The sequence below is a fragment of the Sciurus carolinensis genome, chromosome 2 (assembly GCF_902686445.1).
Source record: "Sciurus carolinensis chromosome 2, mSciCar1.2, whole genome shotgun sequence".
NCBI lineage: Eukaryota > Metazoa > Chordata > Mammalia > Rodentia > Sciuridae > Sciurus > Sciurus carolinensis.
The window spans coordinates 133,412,514-133,418,676 of NC_062214.1; the positions used below are offsets into that span (position 1 = coordinate 133,412,514).

The 6,163-nt window shown below is 37.4% G+C and overlaps 1 pseudogene; it reads right to left on the reverse strand.

Annotated features, from left to right (window-relative positions):
• Positions 1–5,157: 5,157 nt before the first annotated feature.
• LOC124976567 (RNA-binding protein 3-like) lies at positions 5,158–5,671 on the reverse strand (annotated as a pseudogene).
• Between the last annotated feature and the right edge of the window lie 492 nt (positions 5,672–6,163).

The window sequence follows — 6,163 nt, forward strand, 5'->3', positions numbered from 1 at the left end:
AAATAAGGTTAAGCTGGGAGAGGTAGTTCATGCCTGTAATCCTAGTGGCTTGGTAGGAGGAGGCAGGAGGATTCAAAATTCAAAGCCAGTTTCAGCAACTTGGCGAGGCCCTAAGCAACTCAATGAGACCCTGTCTCAAAATAAAAAATAAAAAGTCTGGGGATGTGGTTCAATGGTTAAGCACTCCTGGGTTCAATCCTTGGTACAAAAAAACAAAACAAAACAAAAACAAAAACAAAAAAAAAACAAGTTGGCAAAGGAAGTACTTTATTAATATGACTGTGATAATGACTCTTGGGTCCTAACAGTAGGATGCAGCTGGATCAGATGAATGGAATGTATGGCCATGGTTCTTTACAGTCCTTTATATCCTGTCTTTGTCCCATTTTTTTATGTTTGATTTATTTCTTACTTTGACTTTCTCTTCTTTCTGGACTCTGTGGCAGAAAATGATGACTGACTTGGGCCTGGACTCCCTCAGTTCCCATTCTAAATCCCTCAGGGAAAGGACTCATTGGAGCAGTTTGGGTTGGGTGTTAGCACTGGATCAATTGCCAATGGAAATCAGGGTTACTTATAAGGACAAAGTAACTGAAACGATGTTGCTGGAAGGGAGGAGAAGTGGTTCTGAGGAAAAGAGTTGCCAAGCAGATAAATCAGTGGATATTTCTTGGAAAGTTTGAGCATTTGAGTTTACTGGAGAATATGGTTGATTTAGGGGTAAAAAGAAATAAGATTACAAAGATGATAGTCCAGGACAAAACTTTTACATCTTCACGTGAAGCTCAAGAATTTGAGCTCCCTCAAACTGTTGAGTTATTGTAGTTTTTTTTTTTTTTTAATAAAGAGAATGACATGATGAAACACTATTTAGGATAATTAATCTGGAAGTGTATTAGACGACTCAGAATAGGAGAAACTGGAACAGAGTCTGATGATAAGTAATGTGAGTAAAAATGTTGGGGAGGATGCATATTACTTGGACATAGTGGTGAGTTTTTGTTTTTAACCTTTGTGAAATTTTTTTGATTCCCATACTGCTATGGACCCCAACATAAAACAAACCATATGTTTCATAGTTCATAAAATTGAATCCATATACTTCTGACACCTCTAACAAGTTTCGTACCATTTCAGATTTTCTTTCTCTAGAAGATAAATGCTAGGGTTTTTCTCTCCCTTTCTCCCATCATCCTCACTTGACCCTATCATATATTGGGAGGATCTTATTATGAAGTAAAAATGAAGCTGCAAAACTTGAGACTGGTTAGACCTGGAGGCAAGGAGTCTGACAAAACAATGATGAATTGTTTTCAATTCAAAACTGGAGTTCCTGTAATAAGGAAAAAACTAATATTATTAATTAAGAGTTCTGGTAAGTGAGTCATTTAAAGGAAGGCATGTTAAGTTTCCATAGCACTTTTAGTGTAAATCCTATTTTAGTATTTATCATATTGCATTTTCATTATCTGTCCATGTGACCCCTCCATGCTGGGCTATCAACTTCTCCAGGGCAAAGGCTCTTGCTTATTAATCTTTATATCCTTGATGTTTGGCAGAATTCTTGATTTTTCATAATTTAAAAAATGTTGAACATCCCTCATTTGATTATAGGCTTTTAAAGGTAGAAACTGTGCTTTTTCATATAACTTTTAATGTACTTGGAAAGGGTAATTGAACAAAAATTACCAAAATATCTTTTCCAGTCTTTCTCCTCTTTTAGTTTTTTGCATTTTTATGATAAGAATTGGAAACAGTAAGAGTGGGACAGAATATGAAAGCTAGGGTTGAGTGGAGAGTTTTCCAGAAAGAAGGAAGGGATTGCCTGGATGTGTGAAGCCAGGGGATGGGAGAGGATACAGAGGTTTTTCAAAAGTGTTGATATGAAGCACGTGCTCTCTTTTTGGTGTTTGAACATTACACATGAGCGACCTGCTTTCTTTTTGAACTCCTTTTTGTTTGTGGACTGTGTTTCTTTTATGATAACATTCTGGGCTAGATCTACAAGGATCACACATATATGTTTTATATTTATATAGCAAATATCTGTGAAGGGAAGAAGAAAACAGAGAACTAAAGAGAGAAGACAATGAAAGCCAGAGGAAGGAGGGAGGGATTAAACGGGGGCCATGTTAATGTCTGATTTCATGGAGGAGATCCGTGAATTTAAACCACACACCTTGATTTCCACTTTGGAAATATTATAATTCAAATAAATTATATATTTATTCTCTCTGAAATTGATGAGACTTTAACTCAGTAAGAGTCTGAGTGAGTTTCACTGAGAATCAAAAGCATCAGGACAAGCTCATTTTGCATTAAGAAATTCGGCTGATCTTTTATAGAAAATGAAATGAACACTGAATTATAATTCTTCATTAAAGAGAATCAGCATTTAACATTTAAAAATACCTCATTATTAGTTTTAAAAATAAATGATCATATAACAGTGTCCAATACTTTCTCACCCAAGGAAATTCCCTCTAATACTTAGTATTTTTATGTAGGAGCATCTTTCCTGGGATAAATAAGAATACTTTTTTTTCTCAACAATTTATGTTGAGATTATGTGGCATATTCGATTGGAATATACCCCTAGGCACTTTAAAATGGAACATCAAAACTATTCAAAGGGCAAAAGAAGTTAATTTCAAGAGTGAATTAGTTTTTAGGATTGTGTATGACTGCTACTGTTATGTAGTATAATTCTGAATAAATAAATTGTAACTGCATGAATGAGCTGGAAGATTATTTTAAAGGTTTCTTGAGGCTTTCTCACATTTAAAAAAGTCAGACTATTGATTAGAGAATCATAGAATTTTAGAACAGAAAAGAACTTTTGAGATGCTCTTGTTCAACTCTCTCATTTTACAGATGACTGAAGTGTGCAATTCAGATAACAGCAAACTCAAAAGTCTTCAGTGATGGTTCTTTTTCAGGGGTAACAACTACTCTGGCCTAACTGTTCCTTCACCAAATCACTGCACCACAACTGCAGAAACAGAAAAAACAAAATTGACAGCATGAAGCCACAGGGTTTGTTGGCATTCATAATGCTCCTTCCTGCTGAGCTAACAAAACCTTGAACCAGAAAGGCAGTTGGCTTTTTAAATTAAGTTTGCCTCTGCTTCATAATGGTGGATTTATTTTTATTTTGCAGTGCTGAGGATCAAACCCAGGGCCCTGTGCATACTAGGTGAGTTATACATGCTGGCCTACTGAAAGGCAGAATCTACAGCAGAACAGGATGGTGTGCCCTCACTGACCAGTTTTTGTTAAGATGAATGTTTGTCTCATAAAACAGATGAGTGAAGATAGTCCTATGAGTAACTCAGCTTTCAAGTAGGTTTCTGATGACCAGCATGTGTGCTAAGGCTGTTGAGTCCAACACTGAGGTTAAAGTAAGTAACAACACATGTTTTGAACTCTAAAAATGGTCAACATGTTTGAATGTACTGAACTAAGAGTTTAGAAATGCTGAATGTAATAATGAGATAACCACAAGCTTCACATGAGACACAGAGAAAGTCATTTCACGCCTCAGCTTCTGTTTCTGTCACAGATAGACTCCCATGGATTTCAAAGGGAAAAATTTGTTTACATTTTAATAGGTAGCTGGCCTCATATTTGTAGGATGGCTACCACAATTCCAAACATTCCATCCTGACAAGGCACCGTGCAGCAGAAAAATGGGGTGCTTCCTCCTGTGTATCTTTCTTAGTAAGCAACAGTTGCTTTTTTAGGGGGATGGGGTGTGCAGATCCTTGGAGGAATCAAATATTTCCAGGAAGCAATCGAAATCTTGCTGTAGTTTTGACTTCACAGAAGGGAGGGCACATACCTCATTCTGAACTGAAGAAAGTAGAGTGAAATTTTCATTTCATGTTTCTCTTTTGTCTGTGTTATAGCAGGGTCCACTGGTGCGTACCCTGTATTTCTGCCTCCTTCTTCCTTGCCAGCAGAGTCTTGATTTTGTGCCTACCTCACCCTCCTGACATGGTTAAATCCTGATTAGTCTACACCAGTTATAGTCAGTTCCTCCTACTCCACCCATCACCCCCAACACACACACACACACACACACACACACACACACACACACAGAGGCATACCCAGGATGATTTAGGAAAGAGCATAAAACATGATTCTGGCTAATGAGAAATGCAGGGAAATCTGTGATGGGGACTTCTGGAAAAGATTTCTATATTCTTAAAAATAGACATAGAAGGTGTATACCCAGGAGTAGAATTACTGGATTATGTGGTAACTCTACGTTTAAGCTTTTGAGGAACTGCCAAACTTTTCCAAAGTGACTACCATTTTATAGTCCCATCCACAGTGTATCAGTGTTCCATATCTCTGCATCCTCACAAATACTATTATGTATCTTTTTGATTATAGCCATCCTAGTGAAGGTGAGGTGGCATCTCAATGTAGTTTTGATTTGCATCTCACTTATGGCTAATGATATTGACCATCTTTAATGTGCTTATTGGTCATTTGTTTATCTTTTTTGGAAATCTGTCTATTCATATCCATTGCCTTTTTTGTGGTGTGTGTGTATAGGTTTCATATTTTTTATTTTATTTAGTTTTTGGGTACTGGGGATTGAACTCAGGGGCACTCAACCACTGAGCCACATCCCCAGCCCTATTTTGTATTTAATCTAGAGACACGACAGAATATTTTTTCTTCCAGCATTTAAAAGTAACATTCACAAACATTTTTAAGAAGGTTGCCTGTGTAATCAGGGTGGTAATCTTGAATTTTAGGAAAAGTGTTCTTGACACAGATTGTTTATAGGTACACTTGGAAATTGCTTTCTAGTCATGATAAACATTGTGTACAGGTTTTTAAAATGTCCCCACTTTAGCTTTAAAAAATTAGCCTGGCCAAACATTTTCTTTTTCCAGAAGCAATGATCTTGAGAACTCAAACTAAAAACCTGGTAAAAGGAAAAATACCTGGGCTCAACAAAAGTCCCAGAATTTGTCTTTAACTAGAAAACAATTTACATGGAGGTTTTTAAAAGGTCTTTTAACAAGCTACCTTGGGAGCTCAACTCAAAAATAGATGCACTAAAAAAAATGTTTCAGCACAGCTCCAAAAATCTTTATAAATACAGCAATTTGGAAGGATGATGCTGGATCAGAAGTGTTATTCCTTGTGTGCATCTACTTTACGTGTATATGCCTCAACGCAGTTGTCGTAATTGTCTAGGTAATTTCCTCCTGAGTAGCGGTCATAGCCACCGTGCTTTCTGCCACTGTAGTCTGGGGACGGTCTGTATCCATATCTATCTATATCCTCCAAGTTGATTGTGATACCTGTCACTCCCTTAACCCTGGTTCCCACCACCTTTAGAGTAGCTGCCACCATGCCCATGAGCCCCAAAGGCACTCCCTCTGGTGCCCCCGGTAGATTTGTCTGCATGGTCCCTATGGATCTGCTGACCATCCAGAGAATCTCCCTTCATGGCTTTCGTGGCATTGGAGGCATGTTCTGCGTTGGTGAAGGTGGTGAAGCCAAAACCCTGGGATGGCTGAGTCTCCCAGTCCTTGACAACAACCACCAGAAAAGGTCCAAAGCTGCTGAAGTGGTCTTCCAGTGCCTGCTCATCAGTATTGAAGTTGAGTCTTCCCACCAAGAGCTTTTCTTCTTCAGAAGACATGGCAGTGATTTTGAGTCCTAGAAATTAGAAGTAAAGATGCTGGAGAGAGAGAAAGCTCTGAAGAGCAGGGAGAATAACCATTGCCTATTTTAAAAAAAATAATTAATGTTATTTTTTTATGGTGATAGAAAAAATGAATAGAAAATATCAGAGTTCCACATATTTCCTACCATCCAACCTCCACATATCCACACAGTTTCCCCTGTTATTAACATCTAACTTTATTTAGAGTGGTACATTTATTATAGGAGTCAATATATTAATAATAACATATTATTATTAACTAAAGACCATAGTTTACATTAGGGTTCATGCTTTGTATTGTGCATTGTATGAGTTCTCAGAAATTTATGACATGTATTATATGGAGTAGTTTTACTGTCCCCAAATTGCGGGTGCTCTGCCTATTCATTCCTCCCACCCCAATTTCCCCCAAACCTTGAATGACCACCAATCTTTTTAGTGTTTCCATCATGTTATATAGGTAGAATT